The sequence below is a fragment of the Malus sylvestris genome, chromosome 6 (genome assembly GCF_916048215.2).
Source record: "Malus sylvestris chromosome 6, drMalSylv7.2, whole genome shotgun sequence".
Classification (NCBI taxonomy): Eukaryota; Viridiplantae; Streptophyta; class Magnoliopsida; order Rosales; family Rosaceae; genus Malus; species Malus sylvestris.
The window spans coordinates 16,377,403-16,402,740 of NC_062265.1; the positions used below are offsets into that span (position 1 = coordinate 16,377,403).

Sequence of the window (25,338 nt, forward strand, 5' to 3'; positions counted from 1 at the left end):
ATGGGGGAGTACAAAGTATGTGCTTACATCCAGGTGGAGTCCATAAACATATGATGAGGTGAGTGTAGGCAACGAGGATAGCCGATATCATATCATTGTGAGGCTATTCTTGAACCCCTTCATGAACTAAGCATGGTGGGAATGACTTAACTAAGTGCAATGGTGCCGATATCGTATCATCGTGAGGCAACATTCTCTAGAGGCCAAACGGATGGGTAATTACAAAAGTTGTAAATGAATAATGCGTTATTCTCTCATCATTATTTTTGCTAACCAATATCGTATCATCGTGAGGTGGGCTTGGTAATGGTGAGTCTCCCATAACCCGCTAAGAGTTCAATATAACTCTCGAATTCTATTGAGGGATGTGGAATTTGCCAAAAATAGTGGGTGGTACTATTTGATTCAAAGACCCAATCAAATAGTTTTAAACAAACAATCTAATACGATTTCTGTTATGTTATGTAGTGAACGACATGCCTAAAATTATACCCACCATTATACTTGACAAAAGTGGCCTTAAGGGCCAACGTTTCCTTACTTGGTATCGCCACATTGAGAATGTCTCAAAGGTGAAAGACATATTGTATGTGCTTAAGGAATCCCCTCCTCATGTACCTCCTACGAAATTAGCTTCAAAGGAGGAGTGTCAAAATTATGTTAGACACTATGAGGATGACTTACAAGCCAAATGCTTAATCCTCACTTCACTTAGTGAGGAGCTTATGAAGCTACATAAGCACATGGACACTTCTTGTGCCATGGTTGAAAGTTTGCATAAGATGCATGACATTGAGACTAGTAATGTACGATTCTCAAATGTTTGTAGTCTAATGAATGCCAAGATGGCAAAGGGGACATCGGTCCATGAACATGGACAAAAGATGGAAAAGATATTTAAAGATCTTAAAAGTTTAGGAACTTCCATCGATGGGAAAATGGCCCAAGACTTTTTCCTTACATCTCTCTCGGATGATTTCACTAAGTTTATTGTAAACTATAAAGTGAATAGATTCGATCATTCTTTGAAAGAGATGATTGACATGTGCTGTAGATTTGAAAAAGGTTTCAAAATGGACAGTGGGAGTGAGAATGCAAACATAAGGAAAAGGTTGCATAAGAAGAAGGCAAAGAAATCCAAAGGAACATGCTTTCATTATGGAAAGGATGAACGTTGGAAAAAGAAATACAGGGTGCGCATTGCGAGCCTTATGACACGAACTTTTGAAGAGACTATTTATGTCATAGAGAGTGCTTTTACAGTGAGCTCCAGTTCCTGGATATTTGATTCAGGCGCTAGTCAACATATCTGTAATACGATGCAGGGACTAGTGGGGAGCAAATCACTGCGCAATAATGAGATGGTTGTGCGAGTTGGGAACGGCACTAAAATCTCAGCAAAAGCAATAGGCACCTACATGCTTAACCTACCCTCTGGGGAAGTCCTGGAACTTAAAAATTGTTTATATTTTCCTTCATGTATAAAGAATTTGATTTCCATCTCTAAGCTTTTACGAGATGGGCACTCAGTATTGTTTGACAAAATGAGTTGCACTTTATACTTGAACGGTCGTATTATCTCTCATGGTAATATGATAGATGGACTTTTTCACCTAGAGACGAATAGTGGGTTGCACTGTATTGAAAGCAGGAATACCTCAAAACCCAAAAGGGCTAGAGAAGAAGTTAACCAAGAAAAGATGTGGCATCTTAAACTTGGACATGTGAACCTTGATAAGATTCGCAAGATGTCGAAAGATGGATATTTCCGCCCATTAGGTGATGACCGGATGGGTACTTGTGAATGTTGCTTGAAAGGGAAAATGACCAAATCTCCATTTACTGGAAAAGGAGAGCGTGCCACTGAAATTCTAGGGTTAATCCACACTGACGTATGTTGACCTATGTCTACTACGTCGAGAGAAGGCTTCTCCTACTATATCACATTCACCGACGATCACTCTCGGTTTGGCTATGTGTATCTTATGAAGTACAAGTCAGAATCCTTTGAAAAGTTCAAAGAATTCAAGAATGAAGTTGAGAAGCAAACTGGGAAACAGATAAAGACCCTAAGATCAGATCGAGGGGGTGAATATCTGAGTAATGAGTTCCTAGATTATCTCAAAGAGTGTGGAATAATATCACAGTGGACTCCTCCAGGAACTCCACAACTTAATGGAGTTTCTGAAAGGAGAAATCGAACCTTGATGAACATGGTTCGTTCTATGATGAGTTCTGCTGATTTACCAGTAACATTCTGGGGATATGCTCTATATACAGCAGCTTACTTGCTTAATAGAGTACCTTCCAAGTCAGTTCCACAAACGCCCTATGAGATATGGCATGGAAGAAAGCCAAGTCTTAAACATGTTAAGATTTGGGGTTGTGAAGCATATGTGAAGAAGCTTGAAGCTACTAAGCTTGAAGCGAGATCAGTAAGATGTTATTTTGTGGGATATCCTAAAGAAACTATGGGATATGAGTTCTACCATCCTGACGACCAGAAAGTCTTTGTCGCCAGAAATGCTATGTTTCTTGAAGAACAATTTGTTCTCAAAGGAACTGTAAGCAAACAGATGGAAATTAATGAGATTAATAATGAACCACAAACAAGCACTCGACATATTGACAACCCTGTTCCTGAACCCCTAGCTCCACGTAGATCTGAACGGGTTAGTAAGCCACCTAAGAGGTATGGCTTAGACAATGACTTTGATGAATTGTACCTTCTAGGTGACAATGAAACAAAGGAGGACCCTAGAGACTACACTGAAGCAATGTCCGACATTGATTCAAAGAGATGGCAAGAGGCCATGAAATCCGAGATGGATTCCATGTATCAAAATCAGGTCTGGACTCTTGTAGACCCTCCAGAAGGTATTGTACCAGTTGGAAACAAATGGGTCTTCAAGAGGAAGATAGGCGTTGATGGGAACGTGGAGACTTATAAGGCTAGACTCGTAGCCAAGGGTTACAGGCAAAGAGAAGGGATTGACTATGAAGAAACCTTCTCTCATGTAGCCATGATTAAGTCCATTCAGATTTTGCTTGCTATAGCTTGAAGGAATATTTTGTGAAAACATGTTCATTTAAGCAACATCTATAAGCATGCAATTAACAATTAAAGGCGGAATCATGCTAGCATGCACTTAAAAACAAAACATTAACCATGAAATTCAAAGCCTAGTAGATTGGTGAACCAATAAACAACTCAAAAACAAAGTGAGTTGAAATTTATACCTTTGTAGATTCCTCTTTGTATTTAAACAAAGGCTAATCACCCAAGAGATAGGGCCTTCATTCCTTGCATCTTAGATCCATGGATTTGGATGGATCTACACCAAGGAGAGCATGGATGAAAAATGAGTGACCATGGAAGAATAGATGGCTAGCTACAACTTCCATGGTGGCCGGCCTTTCTAGAGAGAAATGGAGAGACAATTCTCACCAATTTTCCCCAAAACAAACCCTTAATGAATAAAAGGCTATAAAGTCATATTTATACCTTTATTCATTTGAGTGGCAAACTTGTAATTAAAGCAAGTTCACTACCCTTTCTCTATATGGCCGGCCATGGGGGGTTGTTTGGGCTTTTGGGTCTTAGTGAATCATTATTCATTAAGTTGTCATACAACTTAAGTCAATGGGCTTGACGTTCGAAGCCCATTGGGCCTTAAGGTCCAAAACCTATCCCGAGGTCTTTAACGAACTTATTCGTTTGATTAATTAACATATTAATTAATCCTTGCCATAAATAATTAAACTATTCAATTATTCTTACTCATTTAGTTTGTTTCATCCATCTCCACCTTATACGGTGTACGATCCATTAGGTTCCTTTTAGCGAGGCAGTGGGCGATCAAAACTCTTTCAAATCGATTATGAATTGAAACTTACTTTCAATTCTCCCTTTAGTGATAATACACTTTTAGGGCTTCCACATACCATGAGTGACACCTAGCCGTATGTCATGGTTACCCAAGCTAATCAGAAGAGGTTAAGAACCTATTCAGTTTAGGATTACAAATGCAATACGGTCCTTCTCTAATACAATACTCTTGACCACAATTTTTGGTTTGATAGTTTATTCATGTCTACTATCCAATGTGAATCTTGTGCATATATGATTACTTTGAATGTGATTTGGAACACATTCCTAAATCTCATTCATACTCTGGCCAGAGATTCTAAATCATATCATAGAGTATTCTCCCTCAAACGGTTTGAAGGTTAGAGATCCCTTGTTGCGCATTCACTTGCCTCCATGACTAAGTGGCTTAACCCCAACGATGCCGTGGACACCCCGATGGGGTGACATTGACATAATCAAAGATCAAGGACTTAACCACAAGACAACTGTGATGCCTCAGGTCAAAGGACTAATTTGCATTATCCCAAACATGAGTTCTCATGTGACATGAGTATGAGAACTCTTCGTTGATCGCGTTCAGTGAACTCATTCTCTACTGAGCACCTACGTACTTGTCTTGATGTCACACACACCAATGACTCGAGACTAGTCACTCTCCCTGAGAGAAGACATAGCACGTACCGATCTTGACGGACTGTCAATGCCCAATTGGCAATCCTATGATCAGGAACATTTAGGATGTGTCTACGAAAGAATGGTCTCATGAATCTAACTTCATTAGATTACATTCTTCCAATCACATATTCCTTGGACTTTATCGTTTAAGCATATAACATTTATATGAGACGGCTCAAACAATAATCTTTGCCCTTTATAGTTAAACTAGATTAGTTTAACATGCGAAATGTCCGTAAAGTATCATCATATGATTGGTTTTAGGGCACATTTCCAACAATCTCCCACTTGCACTAGAGCCAATCAGCTTAGTCATCAGTGATGATATCTCTTCAGTAGTCATTTCATAAATGGCTGAGTAGTAGGCCTAGGCAATGGATATCTATATGTTATCCATAGAAGCAACCTTGAGAATAACGACGTCACCATTATACATGATTCTCAATCATGTGGTTCAGTCTCTCATATGAGTTCGGACCTTGATGAGACCTTGATTCCCTGGCTTGAGCTATCGCCCCATTAGTGTCATAGTGTCAGTACACTAGATACACTTTCTGGTTGGAACCGAATAGAGAGTTCTCTAAATGAACTTTCCCATCCAAACAACATTGTTGCAAACTTCTATATGGCAATATATTTTGCATTCATAATAGAACACACTAAAGTCATTACTTTAATGTTTCCATCCAAATATCTCTTTAGTCATAATAAAGAGATATTTGTTTATCTCTTCATTCATAATGAAGAAACATCCAATGATGGATTAGATTCATAATCTAATACATTTACGTTTCCATTACGTTACTCTAATTCTTCCTCGATCTTTGAGGAATCTATCATTTAGTATTTCTTAAATACTTAAGGACTCACTTGACAGTTGCCATGGTTCTGATCCTGGGCTTGCACTAATATCGTCTTGTACCGTTCTAGGTACAACTCATATCAATGTTTTTCATACAATATGAAATACATAAATCACCTTTATGCGTATGCATAAAGGATTCTTATTTACACATTATTTCTTTGGGAGTCAAAGGGTACGTTCCCTTTGAGAAGAGCTACCTCCTAGTCTCACTAGAGTTGTTCTTCCGATTAAAGTTTATCATCATATGAGAAACTTCCTAGCATCTTTTGTCTATTATTAGGGATTTATATAATCAAATTATATCTTAAAATCTATCAATATAGATTTCCATCCCATGTATATAGACTATGTCTCCCATATACATTCTATCGTTATAGAATGCTTAAAGTCATAACTTTAACAAAGAAATATTCTTTTCACTTCCAAAATTAATATATCATATATATATTCATACATATCACATATATATTTATATATATATATATATACACAAATTTAGGAATATGATTAACTCCCACTAATCTTTTGTAAACCTAGTAAACAAAAGATTCATTTACATCTTTATGAGAAAGCAAACGATTTGACCTTTCTCTCATAAGACGCTTATAGCTCCCACTAGCTTGCTAAGATCCATGATGGATGGATCTCTACAACTTACATGTCTTGTGATTCATAGTTTTAGACATATATTATCAAGACTATCTTAATAATGGTTTCGGAAACCTATATTATGTCCAAACATTGAATCACCATTTAGTTGTAGCTAGCAATCTTCGAATTAATTGAAACTAAGACTACGTCAAAAATGGTTCCTTCAAAGTCAACCATTCTCTTTGATTGTAGTCACTTTAAGCTACCAATTAGCTATGAAGGTTTCATTATTTCGAGTCAAATGGTACTTTACCATTTCCTTGAGTATATATCATATATATACACTCAATGTAGTCATAAGGATTTTCATTCTTATTTCTTTCGAATTAAGAGATGTAACTCTATGACATAGTCATAAAGTTCAAACCATTCAACTGAGACGGTTTATAAATCCTTCTCGACTACCTTGGAGCTTTTGGTATAGGAACTAGGTTGTTATATTTGTTGATTATTATCTTGTCTCTCAAAGAACCATTCTTTGAGTTCTATCCCTCGTTCATTTGCTCTTAGGCAAATCACATTGTAGGATTACAATGAACTACCCAACAAAACAACATTTGTTAGTTGGTATATAGAAGCGATATCCAAAAGTTAATTTAAGGATATCCCACAAGATTGTTATCAAACAAATATTGCTTATTAGCACACAACCCCAAATCTTAACATGTTTTAAGATTTTGTCTTTCTTTCCAACTACATTTTATGGAGTCATGAAAATATTGGAAGATCTTCTAATTTACAATCATATTGTTTTAGAAGTATATATCCTATATATGGGTAATAGATAACATCTAACGAACTAAATCTCATTCGAGTTCGTTCTTCTCCTAATGGAGAAATACATTATCTTATGATGCTTATTTCCTTAATATCTTTCAAGGAAACTGTTCTAAAGTGTTACCTTATCTTGGATCAAATCTAAGGAGGTAAATACTTTAGACGTCTTACTCATCAACTTACATTACTTGAATTCTTTGAAACCTTTTGCAAAGTATTCGGACTTATGTTTATTTAAAATAAACTATAGTCCAACCGAGGGTGATCTTCGGTGAATGTCATCCAACATGAGTAGTATTATGTCTGTGGTCAAGTGCCACTAACATCTAAGTGAATTAACCTCAACAACTTTGTGATTCTTTCTTCTTTCCAAAAGAATAAAGATTCGAACATTTCGCCTCTATACAATTTTAACAAGAAGGTATTGGATCCGGATCTAACAATCCAAAGCATCCATTTATTACCAACTCGTAATTTATGTTTTTAGAGGAATCACAACTTAGTTGGGATTAGTCACTACCTTGCAACCTTTTGGGTTTTAAGCATCATTATGTTCTAAACAGTTAACACCACCATATTATCTCTACTATAGAGACAATCAATTAGATTACCATAATCCAATCATTGATTAATAAAGAACAATGTTTTGTCAAACAAAACATTTATCCATTTCACATAGTGACGGAATTTGGTTCCTTAAAATTGGAATATAAAGACAATCTATGTTTTTCCAATTTCTTTGGTAGTTCATATGAGGAAGTAAGTACCATCTGCTTTCGCAGAGATCTATATTTGATTCACTTTCCGAATGTGAAGCACCTTTTCCTTCTCTCATATATCTTCTACTTCTTATTAGTCACACTTTTACAACGATTGTAAAACATAGTTACTAATACGGAATCAAGCATTCAAGTAGAAGAACCAACTATTTTGAACTTTTCAAGAACAATTTACAACACCTTCGAAAGGTGTGTTCTTGACATTTGCAAGACATTTCTTGCAAATACCCCTTCCAATGTCCATCCTTTCATAAAGAAAGTTTGTTCCCTTGGAGTTAATTTTATCTTCTTCATTTGACTTCTCCTTTGACTACAATAGTCATGGTCCCTAAACTCCCACTATCTCTCTTGAAACCTTTTTCAATTGTGTTATACACATCAAACAATTTGGAGAGCTTGTGGTTATTGTTCACTATATAGTTTACAATAAACTTAGTGAACCATTAGGATAGGGGCACTTAGGTGAAGTCCCTGCCTAGTTTCCATCTCATTAAGTGGTTTATCACTTCAACACTTAATGATTCAAAATCATTATAAGTCCATGTTAATGGACTATTTTTGTCAACCAACCATTATGTTCTAAACATAATTACAAACCTTCAAGAGTTTGTACAAGGCAACTCTCATTTCTTCATACAACAATTTGTAAGTGAAGAAACATGGCACATAAAGTGTCCATGCCTTTGTGCTTTCTTCTCAAGTTCTTTGTTCATTTAACAAAGAAACAAGCACTAGTGTTTGCATTGACTAAGGGTTGTTCAAAGCAACTATTATTTCTTCATACAACGATTTGTAAGTGAAGAACTAATAACACTAAAAGTGTCCTTGTCATTATGCTAATCTTCGTAAGTTCCTTTGTTCATTTAACAAAGGATTAAGCATTGGTTGTTTGTGTTGTCCTCTTCATGATAGACCTTTCTAACATGTTCTTCCAATGATATATTATCATTAGGAAGATTGTGAGGATGAGACTATTTAGGTACATATACAATCCATTAAGACATTCTTTGGGATTGTGGTACCAAGTCCGGAAACTAAAACATTCGGTTTTTATTTGTCAAGTTTTGGATAGCGTTTGCAAATATATTGGTAAACAAATACATAACGAATATAAATTGATTGATTTTAAGCCATTTGATTCGGGTCTTTAAATCAAAATAGCACCACCCACTATTTTTGGCAAATTCCATATCCCTCATTGGAATTCGAGAGTTTTGGATGAAACTCTTAGTAGGGTATGGGAGGCTCACTATTACCAAGCCCACCTCACAATGATATGATGTTGGCTAGCATTAATAATAATGAGAGAGTACTCTTACTCATTTGCAACTAATGCAAGTACCCATCTTATTTGGCCTCTAGAGAATGTCACCTCACAATGATATGATGTTGGCTCCATTGCACTTAGTTAAGTCATTCCCACCATGCTTAGTTCGTGAAGGGGTTCAAGAATAGCCTCACGATGATACGATGTCGGCCATCCTCGTTGCCTACACTAACCTCATCATATGTTTATGGATTCCTCCTGAGTATAAGCATGCACTTTGTACTCCCCCATGATAGGGTGAAGCCGGTGTACAAGTCACAAACGATTGGAGCCACCACGGTGGAAGGCCTACGAAAGAGTGTTCAAAGCACTCTCACGCTTATCAACTTAATAATTGTTTGGTTGAGGGTTTTAGGTCTCATCACATATAAATATACATTTTAATCTCTATTAAAACAATTTTGGTCCTATTACAACTATTGGTCCATATGATTGTTTTTAGTTGTATATAATACTCCCACTATGCTTATAAAACGGTTTTTAAAGCAAGAGTATATGATACTACTAACATAACCTTTGCATTCATTTGATGGACTATATAGTTGCCTTAGGGCCTTAGGATGATTATGAACCTTGGTTTAGATTCAACACGAGCCTTGTGTTGAATCTCGGTCTAGGAATGGTGATTGATTTTAGTTACACGTTTAATCACATTAAGGCGTGTTGTCTTAGGGGCGTTGGACCCAACTACTTCATTTTCATGCATATCAAATAAAGCAAGAAAGAAGTACTTCAAAGTAAAGGTGAGCTTATGCTCATTACAACATTTGCATAAAACAAATTACTTTAAAGTAAAGAAGAGCTTAAGCCCTTTTACAACATTTGATCAAATCAAATTACAACCAAAATCTAATCTACACATTCCCATGGTTCAAACAAATTTGAAACGGCCTTTCACATAGCTCAATTATATTAGGCTTAGGTTCATAATCACCCTTTAATTAATTAACACTTTAACTAATTAAATTGAATGCAACATTTTCATTTGGTTTTTGTATCCATAAAATTGATTTAAATGGAGCTAAACAAAATGAAAATCCAATTCTCATTTAAAGAGACAAAACAATTTTGTTCTCTACCTAATTTGGGCCATCATGCAATAACCACAACTTTTGGGCCATAAAGCAATTAACCTCAACTTTTGGGCTATATTGCAAAACTTTTGGGGTCACTTTGTAAAGACACAAAAGTCCACTACTTCATGTAATTACAATAGAACCCAAAATTTAATCAATGCAAAAACTTCATTAAAGGAGCAAAACAATTTGTCCTTTAGCGTTTTTGGACCTAAACGTAAAAACGTAAACTTTTGGGCCAAAGTGCAAATACACAAAAGTATCAAAACTTTATGTAATTGCATAAAAGACCCAAAAGAACCCTAATAATAGGGTGGCCGGTTTTGGAGTGTTAGTCCACAAAATTTTGAAAAAAATTTTCAACAAATTCATAAAGCCTTGCAAGTGGTTTGTGACATAAATACATGCAAGTGGTGTGTAAGGTGTGTAAGGTGTGTAAGTCTTACACACCCATCACAATTTCTATCACCTTTCAAAAAATATAAATGTTTTGATGATAGATATTTCACACCAATCAACACAAAACAAAGACTTTATGAAATTAATCAAAACTTTGAATCAAAACACCAAACTTTTTGTTCTTGGCAAAAATGTCGAGAACAATGAAGAACATTCATGAAAAACACAAAAAATTTCCATGAACATTTTTCACCCAAAAACATTCCAAAACCATTCAAACTTAAGGGAAATAACATCTAACCAAACTAGGGTACATAGGGGTTCCAAAAGTCACTTTAAAACACTTTTAACAAGTCAAACAAGAACCCAAAAAATCACCCTATGTATTTGGCCGAATTTTCCCAAAAGCATGGCACCAAATTTTAGCTCCAATATTCATGCTCATATGAACTACATCTACAACATTTGAGATGGCAAATTTTCTAACAAAATTTACATTCAAAGAAACAAGAATAAAGCTTGTAACAATTACAACTTTAAATCACAAACTATGAACCACAAAACCCAAAAGGATTCACCAACTACTAGACCTAGGCTCTGATACCACTTGAGGGAATATTTTGTGAAAACATGTTCATTTAAGCAACATCTATAACATTGCAATTAACAATTAAAGGCGGAATCATGCTAGCATGCACTTAAAAACAAAACATTAACCATGAAATTCAAAGCCTAGTAGATTGGTGAACCAATAAACAACTCAAAACAAAGTGAGTTGAAATTTATACCTTTTTAGATTCCTCTTTGTATTTAAACAAAGGCTAATCACCCAAGAGATAGGGCCTTCATTCCTTGCATCTTAGATCCATGGATTTGGATGGATTTACACCAAGGAGAGCATGGATGAAAAATGAGTGACCATGGAAGAATAGATGGCTAGCTACAACTTCCATGGTGGCCGGCCTTTCTAGAGAGAAATGGAGAGACAATTCTCACCAATTTTCCCCAAAACAAACCCTTAATGAATAAAAGGCTATAAAGTCATATTTATACCTTTATTCATTTGAGTGGCAAACTTGTAATTAAAGCAAGTTCACTACCCTTTCTCTATATGGCCGGCCATGGGGGGTTGTTTGGGCTTTTGGGTCTTAGTGAATCATTATTCATTAAGTTGTCATACAACTTAAGTCAATGGGCTTGACGTTCGAAGCCCATTGGGCCTTAAGGTCCAAAACCTATCCCGAGGTCTTTAACGAACTTATTCGTTTGATTAATTAACATATTAATTAATCCTTGCCATAAATAATTAAACTATTCAATTATTCTTACTCATTTAGTTTGTTTCATCCATCTCCACCTTATACGGTGTACGATCCATTAGGTTCCTTTTAGCGAGGCAGTGGGCGATCAAAACTCTTTCAAATCGATTATGAATTGAAACTTACTTTCAATTCTCCCTTTAGTGATAATACACTTTTAGGGCTTCCACATACCATGAGTGACACCTAGCCGTATGTCATGGTTACCCAAGCTAATCAGAAGAGGTTAAGAACCTATTCAGTTTAGGATTACAAATGCAATACGGTCATTCTCTAATACAATACTCTTGACCACATTGTTTGGTTTGATAGTTTATTCATGTCTACTATCCAATGTGAATCTTGTGCATATATGATTACTTTGAATGTGATTTGGAACGCATTCCTAAATCTCATTCATACTCTGGCCAGAGATTCTAAATCATATCATAGAGTATTCTCCCTCAAACGGTTTGAAGGTTAGAGATCCCTTGTTGCGCATTCACTTGCCTCCATGACTAAGTGGCTTAACCCCAACGATGCCGTGGACACCCCGATGGGGTGACATTGACATAATCAAAGATCAAGGACTTAACCACAAGACAACTGTGATGCCTCAGGTCAAAGGACTAATTTGCATTATCCCAAACATGAGTTCTCATGTGACATGAGTATGAGAACTCTTCGTTGATCGCGTTCAGTGAACTCATTCTCTACTGAGCACCTACGTACTTGTCTTGATGTCACACACACCAATGACTCGAGACTAGTCACTCTCCCTGAGAGAAGACATAGCACGTACCGATCTTGACGGACTGTCAATGCCCAATTGGCAATCCTATGATCAGGAACATTTAGGATGTGTCTACGAAAGAATGGTCTCATGAATCTAACTTCATTAGATTACATTCTTCCAATCACATATTCCTTGGACTTTATCGTTTAAGCATATAACATTTATATGAGACGGCTCAAACAATAATCTTTGCCCTTTATAGTTAAACTAGATTAGTTTAACATGCGAAATGTCCGTAAAGTATCATCATATGATTGGTTTTAGGGCACATTTCCAACATAGCTGCGTACCATGATTATGAGATCTGGCAAATGGACGTGAAGACGGCTTTTCTGAACGGCTACCTAGAGGAAGAGCTCTATATGACTCAACCCGAAGGTTTCATGTCCAAGTCTGAAAAGACTAAGGTATGCAAGCTTCAAAGATCCATTTATGGACTTAAGCAAGCCTCCAGGAGCTGGAACATTCGTTTCGACACTGAAATCAAAACGTTTGGTTTTACTCAAAACGAAGACGACAATTGTGTTTATCAAAAAGTCGTTGGGGATGCAGTTGTATTCCTAGTGTTATATGTAGATGACATATTACTATTCGGGAATGACACTGCAATACTTTCTTCTGTAAAAGTGTGGTTGTCCAAAACCTTCCACATGAAAGATTTAGGAGATGCATCTTATGTACTTGGGATAAAGCTCTATCGTGATAGATCCAGAAAATTAATTGGATTATCCCAATCTATGTACATTGATAAGGTGCTAAGTAGGTTCGAGATGGAACAATCTAAGAAAGGCTTTCTTCCTGTAAGACATGGAATTCACCTTTCTAAGTCCATGGAACCTAAGACTCCTGAAGAGATAGGGCATATGAGTAGAATTCCTTATGCTTCAGCCATAGGAAGTCTCATGTACGCCATGATATGCACAAGGCCTGATATCGCATATGCTGTGAGCATTACTAGTCGATATCAATCTAACCCAGGATTAGAACACTGGGCAGCTGTCAAGACGGTCCTTAAGTACTTAAGAAGAACTAAGGACATGTTCCTCGTATATGAAGGAGCATCAGAGTTGCAAGTGGAAGGCTATACAGACGCAGATTTCCAATCTGACGTCGATGATAGAAGTTCCAACTCCGGATATGTATTCACTCTGAATGGTGGGGCTGTCAGTTGGAAAAGCAAGAAGCAAAGTGTAATTGCTGATTCCACAACAGAGGCTGAATATGTCGCTACAGTTGAAGCCGGCAAAGAAGCGTTCTGGATGAAGAAGTTCATTACTGAACTTGGAGTGGTTCCAACCATTACATCACCAGTAACTTTGTACTGTGATAATAATGGGGCGATAGCTCAAGCCAAGGAACCCAGGGCACATCAAAAGAACAAGCATTTTGATAGGCGCTTTAATATCATTAGAAGATATGCTGCCGAGGGGAAAGTCAACATCCTCAAAGTTGCCTCAGCCGATAACGTAGCAGATCCACTGACAAAGCCAATGTCTTAAATCCAGCTTGATCGTCATATGGATAAGATGGGTATTAGATACATGGGAAGATGGCTTTGAGTGCATGTGGGAGATTGTTGGAAGTATGCCCACAAAGCCACTCATTTGATGTAATAGCTTTTGGAATACTTATTGTATTAAACTTTTATATGTTTAATGAAGGGCAAAGCTTATTGTTATTCACTATTTATTGTATCATGTGTTTAAGCAATAAGGGAATCCAAGGAATGTATTTGTTCTAAGAGATAAGTGATCTAATGAGTTAGATTATCGAGACCTTTCTCTTATGTTCATTCCTAAAACGTTCCTAGCCATAGGATTGCCAATTGGGCATTGACAATCCGCTAAGGTTAGTATGTCTTATGTTGACTCAAACGTGAGTATGAACTAGTCTCAAGTCATTTGGTGTTGGACACTGAGACAAACACACAGGTGCTCGAAAAGGTAATCGAGTACACTGAACGTCGATCAAAAGAGAGTTCGAACATACATGTCATGTATGAACTCTAAAGTTGCAATATGCAAAGTAGTCCTTTGACCTGAGGCATCATAGATGTCTAATGGTTAGGTCCTTGATCTTTGATCATGTCAACGGCATTCCTTCGGATTGTCCACGGCATTGTTGGGGTCAAGCTATCTAGTCATGTAGGCATATGAATGCACAACAAGGGATCTTTAACCTTCCATGGTGGAAGGAGAATACTCTAAGATATGATTCTAAAGTCTTTGGCCAAAGCATATGAATATGACTTAGGAAGTTTGTTCCAAATCATATTCAAAGGAATCATATAGGAAAGTATCACATTGGATAGTAGACATGAAACAAACTATCACTTAAACAATGTGATTAAGAGTATTGTATTAGAGAATGACCGTATTGCATTGTAGTTGTAACTGGATAGGTTCTCCAACCAATTCTACTTAGCTTGGGTAACCATGATATGTTGCTAGGTGTCACTCATGGTTTGTGGAAGCCCTGAAGATTAGCAAACACTAATCTTAAGGGAGAATTGAAATGTGGTTTCAATTCACAATCGATCGTTAAGAGTAACATCGCCCACTGCCTCGCTAATTGGAACCTAATGGATCGCACACCACATAAGGATGTTAGTGAAGAAATTATATGAAATGGATAAGCAATTAAATGGTTTAATTGAAGAATGGTCAAGATTAATTAATTAGTTAATTAATTATACGAAAGGTTCGTATTGGGCTTATATGTTGGTTTTGGGTTTCGGGGCCCAAAAGTGTTTTGGTCCACAAGGCCCATTATGTTTAAGTTGTATGACAACTAAAACAAAATGGGCAAATTAGCCCAATAACAAGGAGAGGCCGGCCATTAGGGTGAATGGGCAAGCTTGCTTAATTACAAGTTTGCCACTCACCAAAGAAAATGTTATAAGAGCAACTTTATAGCAATTTTCTCATTAGGGTTTTCTAATAGAAATTGGGTGAAACATTTTTCTCTCATTTTCTACATAGAGGCCGGCCACTTAGAGGATTTTTACTAGCATCTAAAATCTCTCTAAGTCATCCATATCATCTTCACAATATACAACCTTGGTGAAGAGACTTAGAGACATCAAGCTTTTGATGTTTTTGGAGAACAAATCCTTTTTCCTCTAATCATCAAATGAGCACTAAAGGGAGGAAAACACAAGGAGGATTCAAGGAGCTTCGAGGTGACTTGAAGGCCCTCCACTTGGGTGAATCCCTTGTGTAAACAAGGATGAGCTTCAAGGGTAAAGAATCACTAAATCTTTACTTCTCTTTAATGTTGTTAAAGAATTTATTTTGGTTCACCATATACTAGGCTTTGAAAGTCATGGGTTTATGAATTGTTTTTGGATGCATGTCTACTTTAAAGTGTTAATAGCTTGCATATGTATTCAAATGTTCATACTTGTTCTTAGCTAGGACAAATTTTTCCTTCAGTCCACAGTATAGTTGGGGTTAAGCCATTTAACCATGGAAACAAGTGAATGGACAACAAAGGATCTCTAACCTTCAAACCGTTTGAGGGAGAATACTATATGACATGATTAAGAATCTTTGTCCAGAGTATGAATGAGATTTAGGAAGTTGTTCCAAATCACATTCAAGGTAATCACATAAGTAAGAGAATCACTTTGGATACTAGACATGAATAAACTATCAAACCAAACAATGTGGTCAAGAGTATTGTATTAGAGAAAGACCGAATTGCATTGTAATCCTAAACTGAATAGGTTCTCCACCTCTTATGATTAGCTTGGGTAGCCATGATATATTGCTAGGTGTCACTCATGGTTTGTGGAAGATCTAAAGGTGAGTAATCATTAAAGGAATAATTGAAAGTATGTTTCAATTCACAATCGATCGTTAAGAGTAACAATCGCCCACTACCTCCCTAAAAGGAACCTAATGGATCGTACACCGAGTAAGGTAGAGATTGAAGATATAACGGAGATGAGTAAGGATAATTAAATGGTTTAATTATTTATGGCTAGGATTAATTAATATGTTAATTAATCAAACGAATAAGTTCGTTAAAGACCTCGGGTTAGTTTTGGGCCGCAAGGCGCAATGGGATTTGAATGCCAAACCCATTAACTCAAGTTGTATGACAACTTGAATACACAAAGGGCTTGAAAGCCTAATAAACCCTTAAGGCCGGCCACATTAGAGGATGAAGGCTTTTGGTTCTTTTGTCTCTTAATTGAAGGGACTATATAAAAGACTTTATAACATTTTCATCATTAGGGTTTCTTTTGGAGAAAAGATGAGAACACAATGCTCTCCTTTTCTCTCTAAGAGGCCGGCCACCCTAGAGGAAATTAGCTAACAATCTTACTTCCTCTAGGTCACTCATCTCTTCATCAATGCTCTCCTTGGTGTGGAGACTTAAGGTTATCTATTTTGGGAACTTGGAGAATCCATTCTACCATCCTCATCCAAGAAATCCATGGAGCTAAGAAGTAAGGAATGAAGGCCCTATCTCTTGGGTGATTAGCCTTTACTTATGCAAAGAGGAATCAACAAAGGTATAATATTTTTCAACTCATTTTGTTCTTCAGTTGAGTCTTGGTTCACCATAACTACTAGGCCTTGCATTTAATGGGTAAAGTTTTGTTTTTGAGTGCATACAAGCATGATTCCGCCTTTTAATTGTTAATAGCATGCATAGATGTTGTTCAAATAAACTAGTTTTCACAAATATTTCCTTCATTAAAGAGCAATGGCGTGTGACCACGTCGCTATCTCCATCATCTGGTCCATATCCTTGAATGTAGTAAGTTTCGTTTGTTGTGGTTTCTGAATTTCCCATCATTGTATTTCTTCCCCAGGGCTATTCAAAGAATTTATAAGAAAATTCTAAGAGTAGAAAGTGTGGGAAAATCTACAAATGGATGAAGTAAAATAGAAACGTTGAATGCAAGAGTCTTCTTCAACCATTTGAATCAAACTCTCAATGAAAGCACCAATTTGTCAATGCAAATTTTCACCATCTTCAGTCTTGATGAAATTCACTTGCAAAACAATCAACAACTTCGATCAAAGACCAAAAGCCTCATGTGCCCACAATTTAGGGGGGGGGAGGGGGGTTAGCCAATGGATCTTTGATGCCTAAGTTAGTCTCTCTGAAAAAAGTGAGTGTTTAGGGTTTTTTGTGTATAGAAAAGCTATCTCCTTTCTTGTGGAGAAATAGGATATTTATAGAGGAGGTGGCCGGCCATTAGGGTAGGTATTGTTGAGAATATTCCCAAGATATTGTGTAAATAATATCTTGGAAATAAAAGTAATTTCCCAGAATAAATGTGATTGGGATTACTTACTTGATAGGGTTTGTCTTCAATTAGGAATGTGTTAATGATAGGATTTAGGGATAATCCTATGATTAAATACCTTTGACTTTTTCGACATGCAGTGGAGCTCTGAGCAGTCATAGTTTGCTGCATGCATGTCCTAAAAATAAAAATTGAATCTTGAGTTGTGATAGGGAAAAGTGGTTAATTATAGAAGTTTAACTCATTTAAGATGAGTTACTTCTTAAAATGATGACTGAATTGTGGGGGTCAATAATCCTACTTTGGAAGAAATCATTAGACAATAGTGTGGGGGTATTTGGCATAATTGAATTAAACATAGTAATGCTTATTAAGTAAGTATATGAAATTGAATGTACATGGTCATTGAGTTGTGTTATTCATAGCTTAGAGCATTCACATGTACTAGATGAATTCAATGATACTAACTAATTGAATTTTTGACAATATGAAGTCAAATTACATAGGTGGAAATACATGTAGTCACATAAGGAAATCAATCCTCAAATAGAAATGTAATGAATAGTCTGTGTATGAAGCATATTGACTTCATATAATGTGACACGCCCGACCTTGATATTCTCTAAACACCAGGGTAGGCACGTGTTGGCCAACATCGAAAGGTGACGAAACCATATTGTGATGCATGAGAACCAATGAATATAAATAAGACTTATAAATTTAAATATAATTAATATGCAAACGTGTTCAGAGCATACAACAAATTAGAGCACTAGAAAGGAATAGGTCCTACATCAAGAGGACTCGAAGATGCCGATGCGGAAGTGTCTTGACTCCAGGATTGTATGCCTTGAATCTAAGTCCTAAAGGGGCACAAAACAAACATGAGTGGACCAAGTTGATATATATATATAATACTGAAATAGTTATTCAACATGCTAACCCCCAAAGTTTATGAAAACTAATAACATAATATTTGATAGGTTTTTTTCGAAAACCCTAGCATGCCATAAAACCTTTCATGAAACATATATCGTATAATGTGCTAAATAGTGGCATCCTAGTCACCCGTGGTGTTCAATAATTATATCTCCTGACCCGAAGCCAACAACTATATCTCTCGGCCCGAAACCAATAACAATATCTCCCGACCTGAATCCAACAACTATATCTCTTGGCTTGAAGCCAGAGATTATTTCTCCAAGCTTACAGCCAATAATTATCTTCGCTCGTAGGCAGAACAAGGACCACTAGCTCAGCACAAAAGCATTGAATATACTTTTTTCCAAACATAAGTACATACATCTCAAAAACATCTTCATAGCATATAGTCATCCATCGTATACACTATAAAGAAGTGTAAAAACAAGTTCATATGCAGTATATAGTCATCCTTCATATATACTACAAAGAACATAAGTTCGGTAAAATATGGTATTCTAAAATATTCGCAGTAAGCATGATAATCATAAAGTGTAAATCTAATTTACTCATAAAACATTTTGTAAAACATAACAATTAAATCATGTTTTTCATGTATGCATTTGTACTATTAAATCATGCACCACTCACAGATATTTCACCGCCGAAGATCCATGCAAACTAACGAAGACGAAAACACCACAAATAATTGCCCCTAAGCACATAAAGGGTCCAATTAATAAAACTATACTTAAACAATTGTATTTGAAAAAACGGATCTCAAAAACAGATCCAGGACAACGAATTACCCCAAGAAAAGTCCCGGGTAAATTTCGAAAAAGTCAACAAAAAGTCAACAATATTCCATCTGGGTCAATGGGTTGGGCTGGTCCCTGGGTTTTGGGTTCAACGGGCCTAGGCTTGATAGCCAAGCCCAAGGGTCTAGTGGGTTGGGTTCCAACGGGCTAGAGGCTCTAGGTTTGGGGTTTAGGTAAAAAAAGATTTGGGTTTAGGCTTCACAAGGGCTAGGGCTCAATAGCCCGGCCCAGGGACAATAGGTTTGAACTTTGGGTTAAAGGACTTAGGTTGACTATGTTAAGGGTTTGGGCTCACGTGCTTAGGCTTAAAAGCCCAGCCCAAAGGTTTGGGTTGGGGGCCTTTGTCTCTGGATTTAGGTCAAAACGACCCAATTTTCAAACCGGTTTCACAAGGACGAATGCCAGACCTTCCCAAGCTCTGGTCAACCTCAAAACTATACTACTCTAGAGGATCTATTTCAAGAATTGAAACTACAACAGAGAGAAAGAGGATTATACCATTTTCAAGTCCAGAAGTGGCTGGGAAATGGCCTGAAAGCCACGGTTTCCTCGCCGGCAACTAAGAAATAAAGGATAAACATGAACAGGGTTAACAACTTTCGATCTTCGACCCAAAAATTCACTCAATGCTTAGCAATTATCACCAAAAGCTAAGATAAATCCTCTTCAGTCAAGCTTACCTCAGTTTTCGAGTTCTAAGTTAACTCGCCAGAGCTAGGAAATTGTACAGTGAAGGTGTTACTGTGCAAAGCAGGAAGAAGAGAAGATGGTGGTGGTCTGAGGTCTCACCAAAGAGGCGAGGTGGTGTGTTGGTGATACGGTGGTGCCGTCGCCAATGGTTTGGGTGTGCGATCAGGAAGTGAGGGAGTGATAGTGGAAGAGACTGAGAGTGAGTTGAGAGAGAGAGAAAGTGAGAGATACGGGAAGAGGAAAGAGAGAGAAAGTCAGGGGGAAAAATTCAGGGGTGGGCCCCTTGGCACATCCATTAACACCCAAAAAACAATTTTAAAAGAACATATCTAGCCCAAGGTGCAAATTCACGAAAATACCCCTTTCGTTCCAATAAAATCAGGATGGGTTGTTACATAAGGTGATGATTTGTCGAAACAGGCAAAGCAGAATGTCTAAATTGAAGACTAATTTGCACGATAAAAGAGATAATAAGCAATATATATTATGATAGATGATTTTTACAATATGAAGAGGTTAGAGATCTTCCAACTAATACCTTAAATGTAGCGGTGTATGTCCAAGTGATTGCAAATCACTTACTAAAGTCCCAAAATGTATTTTTGAGGACTTGACATTGTAAAACAACTACTCTCGTATGAAATATAATTTCATAAGATGGATTGTACACACCATTAAAGATACCCAACCTAGCACTGGATCCAATTATTAAAGGATTGAATAGAGAGTAAGTTAATCATCGAGGGGAATGAGGCTAAAGCCAACAAAACCAATGAATCAATCAGGCGGAAACCAACTTAGTTGATTGGAGATCTCATTGCCAAAGTTCAACAGTCAAACTATATACCTCATCCCTATGGGAAGTGTATTGTCTGCAAAAGTTTTAGGGTAAATATTTATACTTAATGACACTGATATCTTATAAAGCAGAGTATTCTTAATCAGCAGTCACCTATCTGAGAGTAAAAGTGGATCGCTTCTATGAGTATGAGATGACTAAATTCTCTAAAGATCTCATGAATCTGGGATTTGTTCAGGACCAAAATTAACACAACCATATTAACCATAGTATATTAGGATTAGTGATGTGTGTTGTTTATTGTCTCTGTTTACTGTTGCGGTGAACAGTTCAAGATCTTCCACATCCACTGTGTCACCAAGTAAATCCAATAAGCATTCACTAGAGTAGGTTCAAGTCGAAAAGACGCATCTCCCAATGCATCTCTTGTCTGCATGTACTCTCAAATACTTCCTAATTTTTCATTCATGTGAGGAACTGTTCGAAATTTATATTAGATATTATAATATTAATTTCAAAGTGTGAATGAAAAAATTGTTGGTTGTCACCGCTTCACTCAAAACTGTTTTGTAGTTTAAAATTAGGGTTGGTGTCTACCTTTCTCAAGAGGTGGGATCATCCTTCCTAGAGGATGTGATGCATTATAACTTACCTTTTGATTATTCCTAACAATAAAAAGGTGTCAGATGGTTTAAAATCAATGGACACATAATTTGGGAAGACATCCCCTCCGCATCTCTCCCACCAAAACCCACCAATCAATTAATCCGGACCCTTGAAATTTGATCAAATGGCTACAAACAAGTGACTCCTTAAAAAATTATAATAATTTTAGCCGTTAGATCAAATCTTAAGGGCCCAGATTAATTAATTGGTGGGATTTGGTGGGAGAGATCCGGAGGGGATCTCTTCCCACATAATTTACCGAAGGGTGTCGTGAGTCTTATATAAACTCAAATATCCCACATGTCTAATGTTTTTTAAAACAAAAGAGTGTTCTTCAATGTCTTTTATTCTTTGTTAGTTAAATTTTGAGTCGTCTTTTGAGAGTGAGAGATATAACTAGTTTGCCAGAGTCCGAAGAATGAGGTGCTTCGAGTTCGGATTATAGACTGTTGAATCCTGGGAGACAGACGCTTACCGAACTACAAACTTAAGAGTAGGGGCGAAATTATGTCTTTAGAACATTGCATTTATGAAAGCTTCAATCTCTAAGTTTGTCAATCTTTCTAATTTTCTCTCTAGTTTAATCTCATACATAATTGATGTTGTAATTTTTTTTATAATTATTATCATTGGAATTCTTGTATTATTTTCATATTTTCTAATATTGCTCCAACATGTATTTCATACGATATCTAGATTGAAATATCTGGATTGAACTTTAACTTTGTTCTTTGGCTCAAGAAGGATTTTTTTTGTCCTTTCTCCAGGTTTATTTTTTTCGTCTGCGACGTTAACCTATTGAATTAAACTATTGAAGCTTCTATTGCAACAATGAAACCAGTTTGCAACAGAAGCCTCCAAGATAAATCCGAACAAATTAATCTATTATGTCACATAAGTTCCATCGCCACCAGCGAGCATTACCAAGTCAACCTTCACAATTATGGACTATAAATATGGTAGAGACTAACAGACGTACACCACTTATCCTTTCAAGTTCTTCTTTTAACCAAATTAAAAGATGGAGAAAGAAAATGGTGCAGCATTGCATCTCATATATCTTGTTGGTTTTGCTTTGATCATGTTTTTTTCATCAAGAGTAGTTTCACAAGAGGAGCAAAATAGCCTCCAAACTTACATTGTTTTTCTCAAAAAGCCCATCTCCTCGAAATTTACAGTAGAATCAGATTTAGACAGTTGGTATCAGTCATTTTTGCCTGAAACTACTGCAAGGGCAAACCAGCAGAGGATCATTCATGCGTACCGCAATGTGGTCACTGGATTTGCAGCAAAACTGACAAAGGAGGAAGTGAAAGCAATGGAAAACAAAGAAGGTTTTTTGAAGGCTCATCCTGAGATAACTGTACCATTGCTAACTACTCATAGTCCTAATTTCTTGGGGTTACACCAAGGATGTGGACTATGGAAACAAGCAAACTACGGTGAAGGTGTGATCATAGGACTTATGGATACAGGGATTGGACCCGACCATCCTTCGTTCAGTGATGAAGGAGTACCCCCTCCTCCGGCTAAATGGAAAGGCAAGTGCGAGTTCAATGGCACAGTGTGCAACAAGAAGCTCATTGGTGCACAAAATTTCGTAGGTGCAGAAGAAGGGAATATCACCGGAACACCATTTGATGAACATGGTCATGGGACCCACACATCTAGCACCGCTGCTGGAAATTTTGTCCAAGGTGCCAGCGTGTTTGGAGACGCGAATGGCACGGCTGTTGGCATGGCACCTTATGCTCATTTGGCAATGTACAAAGTCTGTTACGGGATTAGTTGTAGGTCTGGTGACATCTTAGCTGGCATCGATGTTGCTGTCGAAGATAGCGTGGACGTGATTTCTATCTCACTTGGAGGCCCCTCACTTCCATTCTACGATAATGTGATTGCAATCGGTGCATTCGCAGCAATGAAAAGAGGAATATTCGTCAGCTGTGGAGCTGGAAATTCCGGTGCCCATAAATCTTTGGCAAATGAAGCCCCATGGTTTCTTACAGTTGGAGCAAGTACTACTGACAGAATACTAAAATCACAAGATGAGAAGCTCAGCTCCTATGGCACTGTAATTGGAGATGCACTTGCTCCCAGGGTCGCTTTCTGTTCATCAAGAGGACCAAGCCGCGCAAGCCCTGGAATTTTGAAACCCGACATCATTGGACCCGGCGTTAAAATTCTTGCTGCTTGGCCTAAACCAGTGGACAATGCAACACTTCCTAATCCTAAGGCAACATTTAACATAATTTCAGGTACCTCGATGTCAACTCCTCACCTGAGTGGCATTGCAGCTTTGCTTAAGACATCACACCCCGACTGGTCACCAGCAGCTATTAGATCTGCCATCATGACAACTGCTGATGTACTAAACCTAGCAGGAACACCCATCATTGACCAAGGGCTTAAACCCGCAGACGTCTTTGCAATTGGTGGAGGCCATGTCAACCCTACAAAGGCAAATGACCCAGGGCTTGTCTTCGACATAAAACCAGAAGATTACTTTCCTTACTTGTGCGGTTTGAACTACAATGAGACAGTGATAGAGATTATCACGCAGTAAACAGTGAAATGCTCAGAAGTCGGAGTCATACAAGAAGCACAGCTCAATTACCCTTCATTTTCTATTAAAGCAGGCCCCAATCAGACACAGTCTCAGTACTATACAAGGACAGCAAAGAACGTTGGCCCAGCTACTTCAACATACAACTTGGATCTTTCAGTACCACATCAAATGGGGATAAGTGTGAACCCTCAGGTGCTTACATTCACAGAGGTTAACCAGGAGATTACATACCATGTCGAATTTATCGCAGAAGAATGAGCTGGTAAGGATGGTGTACCATATGGTCAGGGATACTTGAGATGGTTTTCTGATAAACATAATGTTACTACCCCTATAGCTGTCATTTTTGACACTCCGCAAGATTAATATTTGGTCCTATAGAAGCTTAGCTATATGTTCATACAAGGAATAATGTACATAATATACGTACAATTTAATAATAATCTACCTACGAAAATTCGAGTTGATGAAGAATAAAAGCGTTTAGATGCCTAAAAATGTTGACAGAAATAACTAGTATGTTCTTTTTTTAAGAATGATCCAAAGCAATTTTATATCATCAAAAGCGTTAGTGACAGTATTTGCGTAAGGATTATTCTATAAAATCACCTAGTATATGTACTCCCTTAAGAAGAAATTCCAAGTGTTATTCCAAGAAGAACTTCGACTTGAATGCTTTTCAGTTAGAATTGAAGAAAACATAACATGTTAATTAAACAATTAATGAACTTTATTTATGTTTATTGTCGAGGTACTCAACAATCGTTTTATCTTTAAAACCGTCCTTGTGTGAGGGATTGAACAACAATTTCACTGTAAACATTGTTGTCTCTTAAAAGGCTTACTGATATATGGCTAGTGTAGTGCAACAGTTTCTAAGACAACAGTTACCCACAAATTGGTCACGTATAGAAGTGCACCCTTATACATCATCCCAAATGTGTGCTCAGTCACCTTACATAAATCCTCCAGAAAATCTGGCCACTCACCACGCACTTCATCAACCTATAAGTTGTTGCAGTACATACAGCAACGAGCATGTACCTTCAGTGGTTATGAGTCGGTATTAAAAACAAAAAACAAGTGCATGTGTGA

The 25,338-nt window shown here is 37.2% G+C and overlaps 1 pseudogene; it reads left to right on the forward strand.

The window, feature by feature from the left end:
- Nucleotides 1-16,874: 16,874 nt before the first annotated feature.
- Nucleotides 16,875-24,609, forward strand: LOC126625323 (subtilisin-like protease 3; annotated as a pseudogene).
- The last annotated feature ends 729 nt before the right edge of the window (nt 24,610-25,338 follow it).